The sequence below is a fragment of the Carcharodon carcharias genome, chromosome 7, assembly GCF_017639515.1.
Source record: "Carcharodon carcharias isolate sCarCar2 chromosome 7, sCarCar2.pri, whole genome shotgun sequence".
NCBI lineage: Eukaryota > Metazoa > Chordata > Chondrichthyes > Lamniformes > Lamnidae > Carcharodon > Carcharodon carcharias.
This window is the reverse complement of record NC_054473.1, coordinates 160,892,084-160,916,128: the sequence shown is the minus strand read 5'-3', so window position 1 is coordinate 160,916,128 and position 24,045 is coordinate 160,892,084. Positions and strand designations below refer to the sequence as shown.

At 43.7% G+C, this 24,045-nt stretch overlaps 2 long non-coding RNA genes across 4 annotated transcripts; one reads left to right on the top strand and one right to left on the bottom strand.

The window, feature by feature from the left end:
- Positions 1-590: 590 nt before the first annotated feature.
- On the bottom strand, positions 591-9,969 carry LOC121280445. Of its 2 annotated transcripts, none has more exons than XR_005943615.1 (3): positions 9,889-9,969; positions 8,899-9,081; positions 591-895 (listed from the first exon to the last, which is right to left on the bottom strand). It is a non-coding gene; the product is annotated as an uncharacterized LOC121280445 (long non-coding RNA). The 2 variants fall into 2 exon arrangements; XR_005943616.1 differs by having other exon boundaries at positions 8,899-9,076; positions 9,889-9,933.
- A 634-nt stretch (positions 9,970-10,603) lies between these two features.
- Positions 10,604-24,045, top strand: LOC121280443. Of its 2 annotated transcripts, none has more exons than XR_005943613.1 (3): positions 10,604-10,851; positions 22,749-22,872; positions 23,854-24,045. It is a non-coding gene; the product is annotated as an uncharacterized LOC121280443 (long non-coding RNA). The 2 variants fall into 2 exon arrangements; XR_005943614.1 differs by having other exon boundaries at positions 10,607-10,851; positions 22,746-22,872.

Sequence of the window (24,045 nt, the reverse complement as noted above, 5' to 3'; positions counted from 1 at the left end):
TCTGTATTGGTCAGTGCTCGACCAAGCAGTGCATTTATCTCCTGACTCACTATAGTTTTAAGCAAGCACCCTGATTTTAATGCAAAGTCTTTCTTGTTTTTTTACTGTTTGATTTTTCTGACCCTCATGGGTTATCATTTTATGCCTAGTTTTTTACAGTAAAATCAGATACTATGCATCAATGAATACTACTTGTGATTTATGTAATATAACCTCTTTGAACTTGCCGCTCTTTAATCAGGCTCCAGATAAAAACTCCATTAAATATATGTAATGAATAGGCATTTAACAACAAAGGCCATCGCATTCTCATGATCAAAACTAAATGTTCTGAAGTTCAGTTGGATTATGAATTTTATTTGAATGTATGCGAGGTACAAGCTATTTAGTAGAGAATGGATAGTAGGTCTTTTGTCCTGTCAACAGACGAGGCTTTGTGGTAAGATTTTGAACACAGAAGAACTAATCAATGCCACTAATGTAAATTAGTAGGTTCCGGTTATGAGGGTGAAAAAGTTATGGTTGTAAGAAATGGATGATTTCAAAATTATAACAAAGTACTAAAACTGACTTCAAGAGAATGGAACAAGTAACTTTGCAAAGGGATTTATTTAATTTATTGGTGAAAAAGTAGCATCATATAAGGTGTTGAAATGTGAATTACCAGGGTATAAGTACACACCTGAATTCCTCTACTTCATGATGACTAAATTGTCCAATTACTGATGCACTGCTGTGAAGTCTGAGGGCTGTATGTTGATGGCTCCTGATTCACTTTCCAACTGCACTGTTGATAGATTCCAAGATAAAGGCGCTTTGCAGAGACCATCCTCACCAAATGCTGTACCATTGGAATCCTTCTCTCTCTCTTTTGAGGCTGTCTGGTTGGTAGTAGCTATTGAGGAAATGTATTGTTTTCAGATTCAATGAAGTACGGCAGTTTATTAGCAAAGTAAAATATTATGGCGCAGCAGGGTATTCATCTGAATTAAAGTTGTCTTAGTCAGCTGTACAGAGTGGAGCTAGAAGAAACATGCCTTGTTATGTGTATTGTGCAGTTTGATTCTGATATTGTAAATGACCTGGGCTGAACTGATTGATAATCAGAGTTCTGTGTCTCAATACATGATTTCTTGAAGTTTCCAGCATTCTGTTCAAAGCTGTCACAAGATCAGGGTCAGTACTTATCTTGAGACAGTCAAGCTGTGAGGCTGCAAAGAATCAGCTATGCTTTCAATGAAAACATGTTTTATTGATCTGTCAATTTTATTCTAATCTGGGATATTGAATACAGAAGGTATTTGAATATTAAATGTAATTATAGCATTTCTCATCGCAGAATGGTGCCTGAAAGCACTTTCCATCTTTCCTTTCTGTAGAAAATTTTGACTGCTAGCTTGAGGCAAGTTTAGTTCAGATGCCATAAAGCATTTCTTTACACAGAAGGTTTATAACGGCTGCAAAAAAACTGACAAGTCAGAGGCTAAGGCATTGAATTCACTGAAAACGCGAAGAGCTGAAATATTAACTCTGTTTCTCTCTCCACGGGTGCTGCCAGACCTCCTGAGCATTTCTAGCATTCTGTTTTTATTTCAGATTTCCAGCTTTTGCAGTATTTTGATTTTGTTTCACTTAAAAAAATGACATAAGTTCTGTAATAGAGAAACAGTAGAGAGGGAGATTGTGACACCAAAGAGTCTTTTCAACTGAGCTAACTTTGTGAAATCCTATGAATACTGATTAAATTTAAAATTATAGACAGGTAAAGCCTCTTTGTATTGCTATATATTTGAAAAGCTTGCTGTATCACTAATTTATCTCCCTGAAATTTTGCTACAGCAACTAAAATGATCTCCATCCCACTTAGGGAGGCGGTCAGGCGCTGGTGTGCCTATGCACCCAGGTGGCGACCTTCCGCCTTCAGGCTCTGCAGCGATACCTTTATGTTGAGCCTCCTCCCAGATGGTGTGCCCTGGTGACGTATTTCTTCTGCCAGGTGCATGGCCTGAATTATGACATGCAGCTCTTGTTTATAGACCTGAGGGGCCTTCGAGGCTCCTTGCAGGCGTTGCCCGTCTTTTACCAGGGACTGTTCTAAGTCTGGAACATGGTCGCCTCGCAACGCAGCTCTCCCCATCAGGAGTAGTGGCTGTCGTCAGAGAGCCGCCGCTCAGGAACCCGCCCCTCCGTCCTTTTCAGTGGCTGGTGGAGAGGAGGACTGTGGCCGCCGGGGTGACCAGGATCGGGGACATGCTGTGTGGCGGAGGAGTGGGCTGGATGCTTCCGCAGGAGTTGGCATGTCGTGCATCCGTGGGTGTCCGGCTCACGGCTAATGCCATTCAAGCCTTAGGACGGTCATGCTCGGCCCCAACATTATACTGGGTCTCGAGGTGGCCCAGGTGCGCGGCGGTCTTCCGTCTGAGCGTTCCTTTGTTCGGACAGAATTCCACATTGGCCCCAAGCCCCGAATCCTCCCTTGGGTACCCCGCAATATGAGCCGCCTCAGGGGAATGTCCTCCATGCTCTTTAGCACGGCGCGGAGGAGTTTCCTGTATGGACTGCTGCTGCACTTACTTGCCCTCGCCTGTCACCTGGACACACCCTGGCGTGCCTTGTTGCCGAGCCTCGGCGGAGGTCCCCGTTGGGGGGCCCTCTATGGAGGTGTCCTGCTTTCCATTGGGAACCTGGGGTGGAGGGTGTTGCATACAGCAGTCCCCTATAATCGTAGAATGTGTCGGTTCATGGACTCCCAAGGTACCTGCTCTTTTTGTGGACTTGTGGAGTCCATGGATCATGTCTATGTTAATTGTTGTAGGCTGCATTCCTTTTCAGTTATTTAAAAAACCTTTTATTACTGGTTTGTTTGCACTTCAGTCCCATGCTCCTGATCTACAGGCACCTGGTGCGGAGGGGGGGCTGGGAAGGAGGGGGACCTCCTTGTGAACCTGCTCAGGGGCTTGGCCAAGTTAGCCATTAACAGGTCCAGGTTGTGGGCGATCAAGGGGGTCGTCCCACCAGACTGTTTGCCCCTCTTCCGCGGCTATGTTCGCAGCTGGATGTCCCTGTAGAGGGAGCACACAGTGTCTGCCGGCACCGTCAAGGCCTTCCATGCCCAGTGGGCACTGCAGGGACTGGAGTGCTTTATTGACCCCCTTAATCACATTTTGATTTGATGTTTGTAAGTTTTCTTTAAACTTTGTCTTTGGTTTTACTGCTAACCTAACTTAGGGGCTGTGTTTACTTTATCCCTCACTTTGTTAATTTGATTTATTTGCTTGGCTTTAAAAGAGTTAAGTTGATCTCCATGGGGTCTAATCACAAGTTGATCATAAGCTGTAACTCCTGAACAATCGTTTCTGAAATACGATATTCAGAGTGTCAATGAACCATGAAAATAGAAACTTAGCTTCACCCTGTGGCAAATTATTACAATTATGGATGAGACATTAAACTCATGGCTGCCCAATTTTGTGTCCATAAATTGGGCATTACGCCTCAAACTCCATGTGGTGATCTCTTGTGCTCAATGTGTTCCATGCCATATTGAGTCAGGCTCGCCTAAAACTGTCAGGGCTAATAAAGATATGAAATAAGGGTCCTTCATCTTGTTATGGATCTTTCCACCAAATTCAATGTCCTGAACACTGGATTCACCCATTCTAACCCTGCCCACAGATTCTAGGGAGTAGTGTCAAGAGGGAGGCTGCACCAGAATTATTTAAAGGGATCTCAACTACATTTAGGTAAGTATCTGGTTTGTTGGTTTCGACTGTGGATAGCCTTCTCGGCCTATATCTGGCTGTGTCATAACTGTTTTGGAACTGCAGAAAAATCTCTCCCCAGGGGTTTCTACACAAACATGAGTTGATCAGTCTGCCATTCGGGCTGAAAGATGAGAAGGTGGAAATATGAGCAGCAGGTAAGAATGAATAGAACTACAATGACTTGGAAAAGAGGGCAAAGGAGGAGAGGCTGTAGGAGACTTTACACCATGTGAGCATGCATGACCAGAACTTGCCTTCAGTTGAAGAACAGTGAGGAATATAGTGTGTCTGGCAGCTTTGTATCCCCAGGGTGGCAGTGACAGAGCAGTGATATCTGTTTCAGCACTGACTGCAGCCCCACACCAGGCCATCCACTTCGTTGCCTATGGTTCAGAAGCTGAGTGTGACCCTGAATTTCTATGCAACAATGCAGAATAATATGACGTAGGCCAGAGCTTCTCAAACTGGGGTCCACAGATCCCTTAGCGGTCCATTCAGACTTTCAAGGAGGTCCACAAAATAAGTTCTCTGGTGCAGTGGCTCAAAGTTTTTTTGGTTGAAGGACTCTTTTTCAAATGGATTAATAATTATAGATATCCCCATTTAAATTATATTACTGTACATTAGTCATAATTAACATAAAAACATAAGAATATAAGAAATAGGAGCAGGAGTAGGCCATTCAGTCCCTTGGCTGATCTGATCCTTGTCTCAATTTCACTTTCCTGCCTGCCCCCCATAACCCTTTTAGATCAAAAATCTGTCTAACTCAGCCTTGAATATATTCAATGACCCAGCACCCATTGAACTCTGAGAGAAGAAACTCCTCCTCATCTCTGTCTTAAATGGGAAATCCCTTATTCTCGAACTGTGCCCCCTAGTTCCAGATTCCCTCACGAGGGAATCCTCTCTGCATCTACCCTGTCATGCCTCCTTGGGATCTTATATGTTTTAATAAGATCACCTCTCATTCTTCTAAACTCCAATGAATTCAACCAACTGTTCAACCTTTCCTCATCAGATGACACCTTCATCCTTGGAATCATCCTAGCGAAGCTTCTCTGAACTGCCTCCATAAGTGTTACATGAAAGCTTTTGTTATGATCCCACTGATATTGTTACAGACAAGCCAGATCCCAGGGTGGAACCCGGCTTGCTAGATCCTAACTTTTATTTTTTGTTTAGAACTGTGGAGAGCGGCTACTGAACAGAGTTAAAGGAGTCAGCTGACTAACTTTTAACAAAAGAATAAAACAATTAAAAAACAAGAAAAGATTAACCATAATACAATACTCCTTTACCCACAACTATACCTTTACAGGTATACTCAGATTAGTAAGGATGACACAAGTTACAAAAGCTATCTTATACTCTCATGTCCACAGTAAGTACACAGTCCATGTAAACCATTTGGCGATCCGTGATCAGGCACACCACATTCTGAAACCAAGTGACAGATGCCACCTGAATTAGCTGCTATGGATCCCTCATCAACTCCACCCACACACTTGATGCACCGTGAGCCAACCAGTTTCACTGAACTCCGTCTTTCACACGACGGTTTTCTAATCTCCACACTCGAATAACTCGCTTTGGAACCTTCTCCCAAATGACACTTTCTCTCAGACACCTTCCACAAGGATCCACCTTCAGGATCCTGAACTCTCTTTCTAATGTTCCTCTCCCCTGGATCACCACGTGCATTCAAGCTTTGTCATCCATGCACTCTCTCTCAGATACTCAGCCATGTCAACAGAACACCACTGCTTCACGTGCTCATAGCAAGGAGTCACCAAACTTTGGCTGTCTCCTCGGATCTCCTGGTTTCTCGCAAGTCTATGTTGGTTTAAGCCTGCATTCTGCAGCTTTCTCCCTTTAGCCTGGAACCTTCCACTGCCCCTCACTCTTAACTTCACTTAACAGGACCTTTTCCAGGTTCCTGTTCTTCCTTTGACTAGGTCTCCTAGGGACCTTTCCCCTGTTCCATTCCCTGGTTTTGGCTTCTTATTTAGTTTGGGATTTGCTATCTGTCTCTCTGCTATGCTGCATCTCCTGGCAACTCCTTTCAACTGAACTGCAACTACTTTTCTGTTTTTCTCTGTCTCTGTGGGTCCCTCTCTCTGGAACCCTGAGCTAGGCAACAGCAGAGTTTTTTCTGTCTTGAGTTTGTTTTATCTTCCTTGCAAGAGTCACAAAACCTCATTAGAATGCTGGCATCTTTTAAAATGAAACCAAAACTCAAGTTTCCCCCTTTCTTAACAAACAAATACAGAAATACAAATTAAATTTAAACCTAAAGATATACCTTATTCCTAACACATACAAAAACAACTTACTTAAACTCTGAGATAAAAACAAAAAAACTGCGGATGCTGGAAATCCAAAACAAAAACAGAATTACCTGGAAAAACTCAGCAGGTCTGGCAGCATCGGCGGAGAAGAAAAGAGTTGACGTTTCGAGTCCTCATGACCCTTCGACAGAACTTGAGTTTGAGTCCAGGAAAGAGCTGAAATATAAGCTGGTTTAAGGTGTGTGTGTGGGGGGCGGAGAGATAGAGAGACAGAGAGGTGGAGGGGGTTGGTGTGGTTGTAGGGACAAACAAGCAGTGATAGAAGCAGATCATCAAAAGATGTCAACGACAATAGTACAATAGAACACATAGGTGTTAAAGTTAAAGTTGGTGATATTATCTAAACGAATGTGCTAATTAAGAATGGATGGTAGGGCACTCAAGGTATAGCTCTAGTGGTTTTTTTTTTAATAATGGAAATAGATGGGAAAAGGAAAATCTTTATAATTTATTGGAAAAAAAAGAAGGGGGAAACAGAAAGGGGGTGGGGATGGGGGAGGGAGCTCACTTTAGGTCGTGAGCTCCCTCCCCCATCCCCACCCCCTTTCTGTTTCCCCCTTTTTTTTTCCAATAAATTATAAAGATTTTCCTTTTCCCACCTATTTCCATTATTAAAAAAAAACCCACCAGAGCTATACCTTGAGTGCCCTACCATCCATTCTTAATTAGCACATTCGTTTAGATAATATCACCAACTTTAACTTTAACACCTATGTGTTCTATTGTACTATTGTCGTTGACATCTTTTGATGATCTGCTTCTATCACTGCTTGTTTGTCCCTACAACCACACCAACCCCCTCCACCTCTCTGTCTCTCTATCTCTCCGCCCTCCACACACACACCTTAAACCAGCTTATATTTCAGCTCTTTCCTGGACTCGAACTCAAGTTCTGTCGAAGGGTCATGAGGACTCGAAACGTCAACTCTTTTCTTCTCCGCCGATGCTGCCAGACCTGCTGAGTTTTTCCAGGTAATTCTGTTTTTACTTAAACTCTAGTTCCTAACACTTTTAACAACAGGTGATTACTTAAGAATTAGCAATTTGAGCAATTTAACAGGCTTAAAGCAGGTTACTATCTTAATCTTCAAAAAACCTTTCCATAAGCTTACGAATTTCCTTCCCGCCAATTCTGTTCCAAAGTGTTTACTTGAATGTGACATTTTTGGAAATATTTTATAGATCTGGCAAACGCAGTCCAATTTCTTAGTGATATTTGATCTTTCAAGGAATTATTGCAACATTGTGGAAGTTTTAAATCATAAGTAACAATAGTCAACTGGCAATGCATATCCTCATCGAATCTTCTTGGTACCTCTGCTTGTCCTGTAAGAGGGGAAAAGGGAGTGTGTTCATGTATAACTTGCTGAAAGGTTGCGAAGATGTTCATGACAAGTGTGAATGGTACAAAAGAGATGCCACAGGTCTGAGGAAGTAATTGAGAAGGCAGTAGCAGGTGCGAAGTGTGAAACAACCAGCAGAAGGAGGTGCAGGACATGGACTGATGGTCTGAGCTATTGGTAAAATATATAATCAGAGGTGCCAATCCCCACCATCTCATAAATGGTGCAGACACAATGGGCCAAATGGCCTCCTTCTGTGCTATAACAATCTATGATTCTGCAAATCAAGTGACAAACTACTAAAAATCAAGGTCAGAGCCCTTTACAGAAACTACTGCATCTGAAAATGCTTTACAAAAACTTATTAAAAAATCCTAGCTGTTTTCATCACATTGCTCGGCATCTTAGTTTAAGATTAAATTGACAGTGATTGGGATGATTGCTAGTCAAGGGTGATCATTTATTAATATCATTTTGTTTTATATATTAGTTCCATCTTAGGTGTGCCCCTCTAAAAAAAAATTGCACTTTTGTTTGATGAGAAGACCCCAATATATCCTGATTAGTTTATTAGAAAAAAACAACAATGATCTTGTGCAACTTGCAACTACAGTGATGCACAATGCATTCTGAGCATTGCATGCAGTGCATTGCCCTTTTAAGAAATTGCAAAGGTGTGGGGTGATTGAATTGAAACAACACTGTGTCTCTTGCCAATGCAAGATGGCTGCAAAGATGGCCACTGATACCCATCTGCGCATGAGCACTTGTTCAGTATGTGCAGAAAACCAAAGATGGATTTTATCCTTCCAAACTTGGATTGTGTCAGGGGCTATTTTAAAATGACAAAAATATCATTGTAAATTGAGGTGGAATGATCAATAAAATGAGTGGAGAACTGCAGTCATACAGATAAGAGATCACAATATAAATGGGTCCCACAGAGACTAGCTGTAGTATAGGCTATGTTATAACCAGTCCCCTTTGTTATGCTCCTGGATGAGGAGAGGAGGAATGAGCTGACTCCCTTCTTTATTCAACCCCCTTGGTTGGTTGCAACAAGGTTAATTTAAAAGGGATCCGTTCCACCCCCCACCGTCCCCTCCCCTCCCCCACCATGGATAACTTTTCCCAATCCAAATGTATTTATTTTTTAGAAGGATCCAATTTAACCAAGCTTTCTTGAGTCAAAGAAAGAGTAACTGAAAAGAAAGACCTCTGAAAAAGAGTCATACGGGCTCGAAACATTATCTCCGTTTTTCTCTGCACAGATGCTGTTAGACCTGCTGAGATTTTCCAGCATCTTCTATTTTTGTGACAAAGAAAGAGTAAGTTTATTAGCTACTAAAACCTGAGAAAATTATAAAAACGCAATACACATGCACAAATATCAGAAGTGAACAGTTAAGAGTCCAAATAAAACTTTTAAAAAATATATACCCATCTTTGGCTTTGGCTTGTCCGTGATATGTAGATGGTGGGATGTTACGGCCGTTAAGTTGGGTGATTCTGCTAGAGCTGACTTTGGCAGTTTTGCATTTGGTTTGGAGATACTTGGTTATGCAGGGTATCAGAAGAGGCTGCCCAATTTCCTTTTTGATTATGGCTTCTTCTGAGTCTTACCTCCAGCAACAGAGAGGAGAGAGAGCGAGAGAGTGAGTTCACCTGCAACTGCAGGGGTGACTAGTTAGTCTTCTTGTGCTGTCAATCTCATAGCACACATTGCACACACTGCACTGCTCTAACGCTAGCTTTTTAACCCATTTCCCCTGTGTATTCCATGAGGGGGAAATAGTTGTCTTGCATTTATATCAGAACTATTTACACGTTCTGAGATATAAATCAACAGAAGATGGGTTTTCGGGTGAACGTTGAGACATGCAAATCAGTCTTTTGTCTCTGCAACTACAGGAGATTAAAGATTGCATCTGTTTGCATCTTTACTTTCTCCCTTTCAAGTGTCTCTGCTTGAAGAAGGCCATGACAACTTTTCAGGTGCGATATTCCATTTTCTTTCAGGACAGATCTGTTAATATAACCCACATAGGAATTTTCCAGAAAGTGCTCACTTTACATTATCAGCCATCTTTTACTCAGTGTCCTTATTTGTATTTCTTGAAAAACACACAAGTCTTCCTTAAAAATTTCACTATGCCCGTAAGTAACTCATGGCTGTAATCTGCTTTTTCATGACAACTAATGCTAATCCATCCTATTAGTCTGTGTCAACTCTCCAGTTACCTGACAAACTTTCAAACAACTAAACAAGCGAAAGAGAAAAGGGTAAAGTACAGAAAGAATAACCTATAAACAGAAAATACTGGACAGAATGAGCAGGTCCTGCAGTATGTGTGTGTGTAGAAGCTCAGGTTAATGGGTCAGAATGCAGAACCAGGCCTAGAACTGAAAGCTAAATCATAGATTACTCACCAAAGATATAGGGGGGAATTTTCTCCCCTTTGGGCGGGATGGGTGGGCGCACAGCCAATCGCAGCCCGTGATCGGCTGAGCGCTGCCATTTTATGCAGGCTGGCCAATTAAGGCCCGCCCAGCGTGACGCACACCCGGAAGCACTCAGCACTGCCTTTGCAGGCGAGGGAAGGAGAGAGAGTCAGGGCCTGCGCTCTTTTGCGCATGTGCACGAAAGACCACAGAAATCTCCCTGAGGCACAGAGCTGCCTCGGGGAAATTAATTTGATTCTGAAAGCTTGAAAAAAAATTAAAAAAATTATTCAGACATGTCCCCTCATGTGACAGTGTCACATGAGCTGGGACATGTCAAGGAATGTTAATAAAAATTTTTCTTAACGTTATAAACCCTTCATGAAACCTCATCAAGCCTATGGATGAGGTTCCATGAAAAATGCAAAGGCCGCCTGGGCTCTTCACCTGCCCGCCAACCTTAAGTTTGGACGGGCAGCCCTGACAACTACTTCAATTAGGTGATTAATGGCCTTAATAGGCCTTTGACAATGCGGCAGGTGTGCAGCTGACTCGGGTGAGCGCCCACTAAACTGAAGATCGGAATGACGCACAGTGACGTTGGGACACACGCCTGACATCACCGTGCCTCATATTACATAACAGCGTGCGGGGCCCGCCCCCACATGCCGATCAGAAGATTCAGGCCATAATTGCTGCTTACTTTCCTTTCTTCCTTTCTTGATTGCTGTCTACTCTGTTGCTCCCAATGATGTCACAGGGTAAACAATACAACTGCGCATGCACCACGTTGGCAGCAAACACACCTTGAGGTAAAGCCTGACTGGAGCTGGTGCTTTCTTTTTGGCGGCCATCGCTGAATAGTCGGCTTAGATGTCAGTCGCAGCATCAGAGAGCCACAAGCTCGATTCCGGTGAGGGAGTGAGGCTTGCAGAAAACCAGATGCTGCAAGTATGCAAACATTTTGAGATTTATTTCAAAAATTGTGACAACCTGGGTAAAACTTAATTTTACTTAGAAACCCCATCTCTTGCCATAAATTTGTTAGTGTTAATGTGTCGGTGTAATCAATAAAATATATATATATAATGATAAAATATATATTCAGCCTTTTGAACATGCTCCCGTAAAAGTTAATCACTGAAAACACACACTAATGATAAATCCTTTAAGTAATCATTTTGCCACAATCCAACCTCCTATCTTTGTGACATTTAAGGATTTATCATTATTGCGTGTTTGCTTTACCCAGTGCAAGTGAATACAGTAGGCAAGGTTGGAGGAAGTACATGCGAATTGCTGTTTGACCCAGGAGGAGTGTTGTGGGGAGAGGTGAATGGGAAGGTGTTATACATTCTGTATTTGCATGAAAAGGTGCCAGAAGAAAGTGGGGGTGGTATAGATGATGGAAAAGTGAACTAGGGTGTCATGAAAAGCAAATTACTGCAGATGTTGGAGATCTGAAATAAAAACAGTAAAATCTCAGCAGGTCAGGCAGCATCGACGGAGGAGAGCACAGTTGACGTTTCGAGTCCTCATGACCCTTCAGTTCTGTTGAAGGGTCATGAGGACTCAAAACGTCAACTGTACTCTCCTCCACCGATGCTGCCAGACCTGCTGAGTTTTTCCAGGTATTTCTGTTTCTGTTTTTGTTTTGGATTTCCAGCATCCGCAGTTTTTAGCTTTTAACATTTCTTCAGTTCTGAAGTAGTCATATCGGATTTGAAACGTTAACTCTGTTTCTCTCTCCACTGAAGCTACCAGACCTGCTGAGTTTTTCCAGCACTTTTTGCCACAAGGCTAACTTGTTCTCTCCATGTGCGCTGACTGACCTGCTTTGTGTTTCCAATATTTTCAGTTTTGGATTTTTTCAGCATCTGTAGGTTTTTGCTACAGCAGTGGGATTGACTTGCACTGTTTAAAAAAATAGTAATTTTCCTGTAAGTAAGTTTTACCATCTTACTTTAAAGAAAAATATTTAAAATGGCAAATATATAATCCCGGAACTGACCAAGGTTCAAATGCATGTTGCCTCCCACCCCCACCCTGATATTTTTAGCAAACAAAGCTCCCATTGTCTGAAAAGCTTTGCATCATATATAACACCTTTGTGTTGGCTGAACAACCCAGCTAAGCTATGAATTGTTTGCCTCCAGGCTTTTTGGGCTATTACATCAGCACACTTCTATTCTTTCTATTCCATGACCTCCACTATTATGAAATGTACTTTGTGTGCTCTGTGCTGCAATTTTGAGTGTTGAATCCCCAAAGCAAGCTATAATTTGGAATGTAATAAAGCAAGCCTCTGAGAAGACATTGTGTGACAGCCAATCATAATGGGAAACTTGTGTGAAGTAATGAATGGAAATAGCAGAGTTTGATTTGTTGTTTGTGGCATAACCCAAGGATAAAAAAATTAACAATGAAAAATATTTTTAATAACTTAGGTGTAGTATACTAGAAGACAATAGCATTGCAAATTTATTCTACTCATTTGGGACCTTTGGTATCACAGTTACATTTTCATGATTAGAATAAGCTTGGTATTAGCAGGGTTGCCACCTTTGTCTTGTTCAAGCAGGGTTGTTTTATTTTATTTCCTTCCATGAGACAGGTGTATGACACCTCCCACCAGCCTGGCTTAGATTAGAAATCTATATGGAACTGTAGACTTAACCATTTCTTAACATTCTCAATAGCTTAAATGGAAGCTATGATAGAGTTGTTCATGATGCAATAGGATAAAAACAAAAAAACTGCGGATGCTGGAAATCCAAAACAAAAACAGAATTACCTGGAAAAACTCAGCAGGTCTGGCAGCATCGGCGGAGAAGAAAAGAGTTGACGTTTCGAGTCCTCATGACCCTTCGACAGAACTTGAGTTCGAGTCCAGGAAAGAGCTGAAATATAAGCTGGTTTAAGGTGTGTGTGTGGGGGGCGGAGAGATAGAGAGACAGAGAGGTGGGGGGTGGGGGGGGTGTGGTTGTAGGGACAAACAAGCAGTGATAGAAGCAGATCATCAAAAGATGTCAACGACAATAGTACAATAGAACACATAGGTGTTAAAGTTAGGGTTGGTGATATTATCTAAACGAATGTGCTAATTAAGAATGGATGGTAGGGCACTCAAGGTATAGCTCTAGTGGGTTTTTTTTTAATAATGGAAATAGATGGGAAAAGGAAAATCTTTATAATTTATTGGAAAAAAAAGGGAAGGGGGAAACAGAAAGGGGGTGGGGATGGGGGAGGGAGCTCACGACCTAAAGTTGTTGAATTCAATATTCAGTCCGGAAGGCTGTAAAGTCCCTAGTCGGAAGATGAGGTGTTGTTCCTCCAGTTTGCGTTGGGCTTCACTGGAACAATGCAGCAAGCCAAGGACAGACATATGGGCAAGAGAGCAGGGTGGAGTGTTGAAATGGCAAGCGACAGGGAGGTTTGGGTCATTCTTGCGGACAGACCGCAGGTGTTCTGCAAAGCGGTCGCCCAGTTTACGTTTGGTCTCTCCAATGTAGAGGAGACCACATTGGGAGCAACGAATGCAGTAGACTAAGTTGGGGGAAATGCAAGTGAAATGCTGCTTCACTTGAAAGGAGTGTTTGGGTCCTTGGACGGTGAGGGGAGAGGAAGTGAAGGGGCAGGTGTTGCATCTTTTGCGTGGGCATGGGGTTGTGCCATAGGAGGGGGTTGAGGAGTAGGGGGTGATGGAGGAGTGGACCAGGGTGTCCCGGAGGGAGCGATCCCTACGGAATGCCGATAAGGGGGGTGAAGGGAAGATGTGTTTGGTGGTGGCATCATGCTGGAGTTGGCGGAAATGGCAGAGGATGATCCTTTGAATGCGGAGGCTGGTGGGGTGATAAGTGAGGACAAGGGGGACCCTATCATGTTTCTGGGAGGGAGGAGAAGGCGTGAGGGCGGATGCGCGGGAGATGGGCCGGACACGGTTGAGGGCCCTGTCAACGACCGTGGGTGGAAAACCTCGGTTAAGGAAGAAGGAGGACATGTCAGAGGAACTGCTTTTGAATGTAGCATCATCGTAACAGATGTGACGGAGGCGAAGGAACTGAGAGAATGGGATGGAGTCCTTACAGGAAGCGGGGTGTGAGGAGCTGTAGTCGAGATAGCTGTGGGAGTCGGTGGGTTTGTAATGGATATTGGTGGACAGTCTATCACCAGAGATTGAGAAAGAGAGGTCAAGGAAGGGAAGGAAAGTGTCAGAGATGGACCACGTGAAAATGATGGAGGGGTGGAGACTGGAAGCAAAATTAATAAATTTTTCCAAGTCCTGACGAGAGCATGAAGTGGCACCGAAGTAATCATCGATGTACCGGAGAAAGAGTTGTGGAAGGGGGCCGGAGTAGGACTGCAACAAGGAATGTTCCACATATCCCATAAAGAGACAGGCATAGCTGGGGCCCATGCGGGTACCCATAGCCACACCTTTTATTTGGAGGAAGTGAGAGGAGTTGAAGGAGAAATTGTTCAGCGTGAGAACAAGTTCAGCCAGACGGAGGAGAGTAGTGGTGGATGGGGATTGTTCGGGCCTCTGTTCGAGGAAGAAGCTAAGGGCCCTCAGACCATCCTGGTGGGGGATGGAGGTGTAGAGGGATTGGACGTCCATGGTGAAGAGGAAGCGGTAGGGGCCAGGGAACTGGAAATTGTTGATGTGACGTAAGGTGTCAGAGGAATCACGGATGTAGGTGGGAAGGGACTGGACAAGGGGAGAGAGAAGGGAGTCAAGATAACGAGAAATGAGTTCTGTGGGGCAGGAGCAAGCTGAGACAATCGGTCTACCGGGCCAGTTCTGTTTGTGGATTTTGGGTAGGAGATAGAAGCGGGCCATCCGAGGTTGGGCGACTATCAGGTTGGAAGCTGTGGGAGGGAGATCCCCAGAGGAGATGAGGTCAGTGACAGTTCTGGAAACAGTGGCTTGATGTTCAGTGGTGGGGTCATGGTCCAGGGAGAGGTAGGAGGAAGTGTCTGCGAGTTGACGCTCAGCCTCCGCGAGGTAGAGGTCAGTGCGCCAGACAACAACAGCACCACCCTTGTCAGCGGGTTTGATGACAATGTCAGGGTTGGACCTGAGAGAATGGAGTGCAGTAAGTTCAGAGAGAGACAGGTTAGAATGGGTGAGAGGAGCAGAGAAATTGAGACGACTAATGTCGCGCCGACAGTTCTCAATGAAAAGATCAAGAGAAGGTAAGAATCCAGAGGGAGGGGTCCAGGTGGATGGAGAATATTGGAGATGGGTAAAAGGATCCATTGAACTGGGAGAGGACTCCTGCCCAAAGAAGTGAGCCCGGAGACGAAGACGGCGGAAGAAGAGTTCAGTATCATGCCGAGCCCGAAATTCATTGAGGTGAGGGCGTAAGGGTATGAAACTAAGTCCTTTGCTGAGCACTGAACGTTCAGCATCGGAGAGGGGAAGGTCAGGGGGTATAGTGAATACACGGCTGGGGTTGGGACTGGAAGAAAGGGTGGGGACGGAGGGACAGGCAGGGGTGGAGGGTCCTAGATGGGTGTTGGTGTCGATGAGTTGTTGGAGCTTGCGTTCCTTAGCACTTGAGAGAAAGAGAAAAAGTTTCTTGTTGAGGCATCGGATGAGCCGAAGGATAAAATGAAACTGGGGGCACGCGCAGCTTTGAAAAAGGGTACGGCGGTGCTGCTGGAGGGAGAGGTCGAGTGTGTTCATATGGCGGCGCATGGCACTGAGAGTGGATTTCAGAATGTGACGGGAACAGCAGTCCGAGAAATGTTTTATGTCCCGGAGATACCTGTAATCCTGGGTGGGTTCGAAACATGAGGGGTGGAATTTCAGTTGAAATCCACGTGGGGTAAGTCGGAGACGAAGACAGTCACTGAGAAAGGAGATATGGCTGTGAAAGCGGGTTTTAGTAAACACCTTGTCAAACACTAGGAGGGAAATGGAAAGCAATGAAGGTGAACAAGGCAACAGAGAGATACGGAAATATTGTCGCAGAGAGGAACAGAACTTCTTCAAGGAGGTAGGCATTTCTTGAAGAGCAGTGGCAGTCAATTAAACACAGAGATAAAAACAAAAAAACTGCGGATGCTGGAAATCCAAAACAAAAACAGAATTACCTGGAAAAACTCAGCAGGTCTGGCAGCATCGGCGGAGAAGAAAAGAATTGACGTTTCGAGTCCTCATGACCCTTCGACAGAACTTGAGTTCGAGTCCAAGAAAGAGTTGAAATATAAGCTGGTTTAAGGTGTGTGTGTGGGGGGCGGAGAGATAGAGAGAGAGAGAGAGAGAGGTGGGGGGGTGTGGTTGTAGGGACAAACAAGCAGTGATAGAAGCAGATCATCAAAAGATGTCAACGACAATAGTACAATAGTACTTAGTTTCATACCCTTATGCCCTCACCTCAGTGAATTTCGGGCTCGGCATGATACTGAACTCTTCTTCCGCCGTCTTCGTCTCCGGGCTCACTTCTTTGGGCAGGAGTCCTCTCCCAGTTCAACGGATCCTTTTACCCATCTCCAATATTCTCCCTCCACCTGGACCCCTCCCTCTGGATTCTTACCTTCTCTTGATCTTTTCATTGAGAACTGTCGGCGCGACATTAGTAGTCTCAATTTCTCTGCTCCTCTCACCCATTCTAACCTGTCTCTCTCTGAACTTACTGCACTCCATTCTCTCAGGTCCAACCCTGACATTGTCATCAAACCCGCTGACAAGGGTGGTGCTGTTGTTGTCTGGCGCACTGACCTCTACCTCGCGGAGGCTGAGCGTCAACTCGCAGACACTTCCTCCTACCTCTCCCTGGACCATGACCCCACCACTGAACATCAAGCCACTGTTTCCAGGATTGTCATTGACCTCATCTCCTCTGGGGATCTCCCTCCCACAGCTTCCAACCTGATAGTCGCCCAACCTCGGACGGCCCGCTTCTATCTCCTACCCAAAATCCACAAACAGAACTGGCCCGGTAGACCGATCGTCTCAGCTTGCTCCTGCCCCACAGAACTCATTTCTCGTTATCTTGACTCCCTTCTCTCTCCCCTTGTCCAGTCCCTTCCCACCTACATCCGTGATTCCTCTGACACCTTACGTCACATCAACAATTTCCAGTTCCCTGGCCCCTACCACTTCCTCTTCACCATGGACGTCCAATCCCTCTACACCTCCATCCCCCACCAGGATGGTCTGAGGAACCTTAGCTTCTTCCTCGAACAGAGGCCCGAACAATCCCCATCCACCACTACTCTCCTCCGTCTGGCTGAACTTGTTCTCACGCTGAACAATTTCTCCTTCAACTCCTCTCACTTCCTCCAAATAAAAGGTGTGGCTATGGGTACCCGCATGGGCCCCAGCTATGCCTGTCTCTTTATGGGGTATGTGGAACATTCCTTGTTGCAGTCCTACTCCGGCCCCCTTCCACAACTCTTTCTCCGGTACATCGATGATTACTTCGGTGCCGCTTCATGCTCTCGTCAGGACTTGGAAAAATTTATTAATTTTGCTTCCAATCTCCACCCCTCCATCATTTTCACGTGGTCCATCTCTGACACTTTCCTTCCCTTCCTTGACCTCTCTGTCTCAATCTCTGGTGATAGACTGTCCACCAATATCCATTACAAACCCACCGACTCCCACAGCTATCTCGACTACAGCTCCTCACACCCCGCTTCCTGTAAGGACTCCATCCCATTCTCTCAGTTCCTTCGCCTCCGTCACATCTGTTACGATGATGCTACATTCAAAAGCAGTTCCTCTGACATGTCCTCCTTCTTCCTTAACCGAGGTTTTCCACCCACGGTCGTTGACAGGGCCCTCAACCGTGTCCGGCCCATCTCCCGTGCATCCGCCCTCACGCCTTCTCCTCCCTCCCAGAAACATGATAGGGTCCCCCTTGTCCTCACTTATCACCCCACCAGCCTCCGCATTCAAAGGATCATCCTCTGCCATTTCCGCCAACTCCAGCATGATGCCACCACCAAACACATCTTCCCTTCACCCCCCTTATCGGCATTCCGTAGGGATCGCTCCCTCCGGGACACCCTGGTCCACTCCTCCATCACCCCCTACTCCTCAACTCCCTCCTATGGCACAACCCCATGCCCACGCAAAAGATGCAACACCTGCCCCTTCACTTCCTCTCCCCTCACCGTCCAAGGACCCAAACACTCCTTTCAAGTGAAGCAGCATTTCACTTGCATTTCCCCCAACTTAGTCTACTGCATTCGTTGCTCCCAATGTGGTCTCCTCTACATTGGAGAGACCAAACATAAACTGGGCGACCGCTTTGCAGAACACCTGCGGTCTGTCCGCAAGAATGACCCAAACCTCCCTGTCGCTTGCCATTTTAACACTCCACCCTGCTCTCTTGCCCATATGTCTGTCCTTGGCTTGCTGCATTGTTCCAGTGAAGCCCAACGCAAACTGGAGGAACAACACCTCATCTTCCGACTAGGGACTTTACAGCCTTCCGGACTGAATATTGAATTCAACAACTTTAGGTCGTGAGCTCCCTCCCCCATCCCCACCCCCTTTCTGTTTCCCCCTTCCCTTTTTTTTTCCAATAAATTATAAAGATTTTCCTTTTCCCACCTATTTCCATTATTAAAAAAAACCCCACTAGAGCTATACCTTGAGTGCCCTACCATCCATTCTTAATTAGCACATTCGTTTAAATAATATCACCAACTTTAACTTTAACACCTATGTGTTCTATTGTACTATTGTCGTTGACATCTTTTGATGATCTGCTTCTATCACTGCTTGTTTGTCCCTACAACCACACCCACCCCCCCACCCTCACCTCTCTGTCTCTCTATCTCTCCGCCCCCCACACACACACTTTAAACCAGCTTATATTTCAGCTCTTTCCTGGACTCGAACTCAAGTTCTGTCGAAGGGTCATGAGGACTCGAAACGTCAACTCTTTTCTTCTCCGCCGATGCTGCCAGACCTGCTGAGTTTTTCCAGGTAATTCTGTTTTTATTATTCAATAGGAAGTGTACTGTAATCCTGTTATCGTTTATACCCCTCCTGTCCCTAACTGCCAAAATATCCCCATCACTACAGATTCTTCCACTGAACTACTTAGAGAGTATGAAGGACTACATACATTGTTTTTATTTATCAAACTATTTGCACATCAGTTTACTTCTATAGTTGAATCTAATCCCCACCTCAATTTTAAAGGAAGACTTTGATAAAGGTATCGGAAAGGTCTCAAGTGTTACCTTTTAATTCTTAAAACAGACTTGTTGAATCCTGTAGATTTTGTTCTAAGATTAATCATGATCATAGATTACTCAAAAAATAACTTACAAGAATGATGATCCTAATGTGATGCCATTAAGAATCAGGACTCCGTACCTCTCACTTAGTTGTGTTTCTTGCTGAATCCTGTGAATTTCATCATAAAATTGATAATTTTATGAGAAGCATCCAAAAACATGGCCTGACATAACTCATACCACTGACTCGGATATCTAGACCATGGACAACCTCAAGTATTTTTTCATCCAGCAAATCAGGTAAAATTGTTTTTGGTGTATACTCTTATGCACAACAATAGCACAGCTCACATTGAATAATATCAATTGGAACATGTAACTTTTAAACAGCTGCACAGCTGTTAGCAAGAGTGGAAATTAGTCAAGTGGAAACTATTTCATGGCAATGTCTGCATCATGAAGCCAGCTGAAAAAAAAATGCATTCGTCTTGTCTCAATCACGCTCAAATTTCAATGGTAATGGGTTCTTCCATGGATATTACACAGGATGTTCCACCGTTGGATCCTAGAATTCCTTAGTTGCTGCGGAGCAAAGGGTAGTGTTATATTAATCTCCCATCCATTATCTCAAATTGTAACAGTGGTAGGTTCATCTATTTTTTTCCTCTAGGACTGACAATCAACCAACATTCCATTTTGGTTGACATAATTGCAAATGGTGAACCTTTATTTTGTTCTTCTCTTTTGATTGTTCAGTAAAGCAATAGCACTTGGCACTAACCTTGAAGAAAGCCTCGCTGAGAGATCTAATGATATCTGTGGCAAGAACTTTAACTCTCTCGGAATTAATTGCAGCGTATTTAGTGGCAATTCCCAGCACCGAACTGTAGTGATTTCATCAAGCTCTCCTCCATCTTCTCAAGGACAATTGGGGATGGACAATAATTTCTGGCCTAGCCAGCTACATCCACATACCATGAAAGACTAAAAAGCTGTCCAACTAGCCAATCGCATTGAAGAATTCTCACAGGCAGCCAGTCAGGAAATGAACTGCACTAATAATCAAATTACTTTTCAAAAAATGTACAAAGAGCGAAAGATTGGACATACAAATGATGTTAAAGTAGAAGCTGAAATATCATGAACAAAAAAATATAGTTTAAAAAATTAGTAATCAATCATAATGACCAAAAGATGTAGGAGCAGAAGTAGGCCATTCGGTCCATTGAGTCTGCTCCGTCATTCAATGAGATCATGGATGATCTGATAATCCACAACTCCACTTTCCTGCCTTTCCCCCATAACTCTCGATTCCCTTACTGATTAAAAATCTGTCTATCTCAGCCTTGAATATGCTTAATGACCCAGCCTCTACAACCCTCTGCGGTAAAGAATTCCACAGATTCGTTATCCTCAGAGAAAAATTTCTCATCTCTGTCTTAAACGGGTGATCCCTTAGTCTGAGATTATGCCCTCTAGTCTTAGACTCTTCCATAAGGAGAAACAACGTCTCAGCATCTGCCTGTCAAGTCCCCTAAGAATCTTACAGGTTTCAATAAGGTTCTTATTCTCTCGTTCTTCTAAACCCCAATGAGTACAGGTCCAACCTACTCAACCTCTTCTCATAAAAAAAATCCCTCCATATCCAGGATCAATCTAGTGAATCTTCTCTGGTCTGCTTCCAATGCCAGTATATCTTTCCTCAAATACGGGGACCAAAACTGTTGTGTTTTAGGTGTAGTCTAACTAGTGCCTTGTCTAGTTTTAGCAAGACTTCCCTATTTTTATACCTCACTCGCTTTGAAATAAAGGCCAACATTCCATTTGCCTTCCTTATTACCTGCTGAACCGGTATGCTAGCATTTTGTGATTCATAACAGAGAATGGATACTCCATTGAGAAATTTAACAACATTGAACAAAAAATTATTTTCTCAGGGCAGGGGCAGGAAAGGAGAGGTCTTCAACAGCAAGGCCAAAGGGTGTAGCAGTGAATGACAGGTTGCAACTTCACAATTTTGGCATTAAGCTGCCCACACACTAAATCCTGAAGTTGCTGTCATATTCAGAGAAGTAATGAGAGCAAATGCTGATTGTACTTGTGCACAGCAAGCTCCCACAACCAGCAATGTGATATTGGTGTTCTGTTTTTGAGATGTTGCTTGAGGGATAAATATTGAGCAGAACATCAGGGAGAACTCCCCTGCTCTTCTTCAAAATTGTGGCTTGGGATCTTTGTGTCCATCAAAATGTGAAGATGGGGCTTGGTTTAATGTCTTATCTGAAAGGTGGCACCTTCAACAGTGCAGCACTCTCTCAGTACTACACCAGGGTGTCAGCCTAGAGTTTTGTGCTCAAGTCTCATGAATCCATAACCTTCTGACTCAGAGACGAGCATGCTACCAACTGAGCAATGGGTGATACCTATAGTGCTACACACAAGTGCTCTGGGATCTGGAGTACAGTTGTAAAGTTTAAATTTAAACCAGTAAACTTTTCTAATGCATATTGTTCTAAAAGAAGTAAATCAGGGCAAGCATGACTACTTATAAACTACAGAAGCCAATTAGATGGGTGCAATTGCTTACAAAGTTTGGGCTCCAGCTTAATGACTGCTTTTCTTTCTCCTTTAAAAAAATAATAATTTGTATTACTATCAAAGTATTGACAAGAGGTGAATGGATACTGATCATAGGACATTATGGGTTATATTTTTAGAAATATCTTCAGCTTATCCAACCAAAGCCTGTTTCTAAGCATAAGCTTTAAAATGAATTAAAATTATGAACTATACTAAGCACTGAATAACTTCAATTGTAAAGTAGATCAAGAGTGTTGGCTAAGTGAGTGATTACCAAAGCTTGAGGAACAGCAGATCATTTTTGATCATGCAATTCACACCCTTCTGGTCTTAAAATTGAGCACAAAAACTTCAGATAATACCTGCTCGCATTTTCTCAGAAAGCAGGTGCTACATTTACATCTCCTCTGGCACATTTTTTTTTTGTTTATTTTCTTGTTCCATTAACACCTCTTTTAATAAGATGCCGCAAACATTCAACCAGTCAGGCACGGTCTGTGCAGAGAGGAGAAACAGAGTTAATACCTCAGGTTGATGGCCACACCATTTGCCTTGCATCATCATCCAAATCATTCCTGCCCTCTGCCCAATCACAGACCATCCCTTTTGTTCTTTCTCCCCTGCCCACACCCCTGCCTCATTTCTTGGCTCTGCACTTACTTAAAAACTATTGGCTGTCTTTATTAGCATCACAAATGGGTTGAAGTAGGTTTATGTTTGGCTCCCTTGGAGGACAAGATAAACCAACCAGTTTGGCTGCAATGTGTCATTTGATCCAGTCATAGGCTGGCTCCCCAGAGGGCTCAGCCCCATCCTATATAGGTGCACTTGCACCCAACAATCAAACTTTGTGGTCGGTAACACTCCCATAATCTATAAAATCTCTTAATTCTTACAATCCTGCCAAAAAGTCATTGAACAAGTTTTGGGTCCAATTTTAACTGCCCCTAGTTGGTGGGAATCAAGGTGGGGAGGGGCCAGTTAAAATATTGGGGGCTGTTTATCTCCACTGATTCTGCTTCTTTGCATCCTTATTCCAACATTAACCTGTTCTTTTAAAGCAGCAAACAAGGCATCCACAAGATGTCAGGATGTCCCACAATATCATCAGGAACCAATCTCCCAACTTCAAACTGAGGCCTGAACAAGAGATGTAAAGTTGTGGGCAGCCGGATCCTGGGTCAGAAGGTAAATCTTACATTTATTTTTCAGGTTTCCATGTGTGTCACTTATCAACAGGACCCATTAACTGTCTCTCTTTCTCTCTCTACAGTTGCTGCTTAATGGTGCCAGCCCTCTGTTCATATTGCTAATCATATTGACCAATTCAGCTAACAAAAGGCCTCATGGAGAAGTTTAGACAGTTTATAATAGTTTTATAATAAGAAGAAATTACAACCATTAAATCATTTCAGGGTCTATTGCTATACATACAGAACCAAAATTACTATGAAATCCTTTAGTTTTATGTTGCAGAGCAGACTGCATCACACAATGAAGCAAGTAACTGCACATATGTATTTATTTTAAAATGGTGATTTGCACTTTTTGCTTCTTGCACTTAAATATTTGAAGTGTGTGGATTTTTGTAACTTTAACGGTTGTACTGTAGACATGTATAGCTTATTTTTGGTGTCTTTTCTTTAGTGGGGCTCCAGCCCCCTCCTTGTAGAGCCACCCAATTAATCTTAGGAAGAGAAGTAGGCCATTGACCCTGTGGTGCCATTAGATCATGGCTGATATATATGTTAAATTCATCTACCCACCTTGGTTCCAGTCTTTTCTTTATGGAAAAACAAATAATCCTAAAGCAGCAGCTATACATTGGCTGAGCAATTAAGGAGGGCTTTAAAGTGTCAGTTTGGTTCAGTTGGCAGTACTCTTACCCCCAGATCAGTAGATTATGGATTCAATCCCTACATCAGATCTCAAAAGGCCTAATCTTGGTCAATTCCCCAGTGTGTTACTGAGAGCATGCAACATCATTAGCAGTGCCATCCTTTATCAAAGCCAAGGTGTATGTCTGGGCTTAGATACAAACAAAAAATGCTGGAAATACACAGCAAATCGGGCAGCATCTGTGGAGAGAGAATTTTTCTCCCACCCAGATTCCAGCAGCCATAGGATTTGGCTTTTGTTATGTCTGAACTACTTGTGTTAATGATTCAGGTGGATATTACCAATCTCCAGCACTACTTGAAGAGGAGCAAGGGGAACTCCACCCAAGCCCAACGTAAACGTAAACTGGAGGAACAACACCTCATCTTCCGACTAGGGACTTTACAGCCTTCCGGACTGAATATTGAATTCAACAACTTTAGGTCGTGAGCTCCCTCCCCCATCCCCACCCCCTTTCTGTTT